At 39.3% G+C, this 1,164-nt stretch overlaps 1 protein-coding gene across 1 annotated transcript in view; it reads right to left on the reverse strand.

The window, feature by feature from the left end:
* Window positions 1-1,164, reverse strand: part of PTPRZ1 (protein tyrosine phosphatase, receptor-type, Z polypeptide 1) — a 242,740-nt gene that overhangs the window by 71,575 nt on the left and 170,001 nt on the right. The gene's annotated exons all lie outside the window — the stretch shown is intronic.

The following is a 1,164-nucleotide window of genomic DNA, read 5'->3' on the forward strand; positions in this document are numbered from 1 at the left end:
CAGAAAGTAATGTACAGGTGTCAAGAAAGAAGTGCAAAGTAGTAGGGGGATATGAAGGCAGAAACTGTACTGCTTTGAGATGATAAAAGTTTCAATAGAAATTGAAATCTGAAGTTGGCTTCTTAGATGGGATTTCAAAAATGGATACTGGGGCTGTGAACAGTGGAGAGTCACTCAAGGAGAGAGAAGAGTGAGGGACCTCAGAAAGCTAGGGAAGGATGCTGCATCTATGGTCTGAACAGGAGGCTGATGGAGCACGAGGAAGTAGAGAGGGAAGCAGAAGGACCCTAGGAAGTTCCTGTGAATGGTTATAGCAAACAACTGTCGCAGGAAGAGCCTCTGCAAAGGGAGACAGAACAGTTGTCCAAGCACAGAGGAGGTGGACCCCACATTGCCAATTAAAAGGAAACTATGGTCATCCAAATATGTTGAAATAAGGAGTTTGGGATTAACTGCATTCTATAGAGAGATTATATTTATTTGGAGGAGATACATAATGAGAAAGGAAAGTGTTACTAGAAGGAAATTTGGTGGTTTCACTGGACAGACTTATTTATTCTTTACCAAACCATGACAATTAAAAATGCTGGGATATTAATAACTTCTGGGACAGTAACAGTTCACACTGGCACAAGAATGTACATGGAAATAGATGTATGGCAACCATGGAAAGATGGGTCTGGATGCCAGGCTGATCTATTTTTGTGTTTTGGTTCTAATATTTTCAGAATTTCTGGGTTGTTTTTCTTCATCTATAAAACAGGACTGCTCTTACCTCTCTTGCCCGGTTGTTTCAGAAATTAAATAAAATGATGTATTTAAAGCGCAGGTACTTAGTAGGTGTTTGATAAGTGCTAATCTCTTTCCCCTCTTTAATAACCTGATGTGTATTTTCTAGTTAACTTGTAGAGGGAAGTTTAACAACATTCTATTCCGAGAAGCAACTAAGTTTTATGTACTGCCGAGACAGTTGTTTCAGCTGAGGAAGACAAACTTCAAGACCTCTACTAAAACATAAAAATTGATGTAAACTCTGTGGAAAGGAAGGCAACATCTATGTGAACTATTTAAGAGAACATGATAATAAAAGGGAGGAGAGTGCAGCTCCACTGGTTTCCAGAACTGGAATGGAACTGGAATTTAAATAACCTGGCTTGTAATACC

This window comes from Propithecus coquereli, unplaced genomic scaffold (assembly GCF_000956105.1).
Source record: "Propithecus coquereli isolate 6110/MARCELLA unplaced genomic scaffold, Pcoq_1.0 Scaffold4, whole genome shotgun sequence".
Lineage (NCBI taxonomy): Eukaryota > Metazoa > Chordata > Mammalia > Primates > Indriidae > Propithecus > Propithecus coquereli.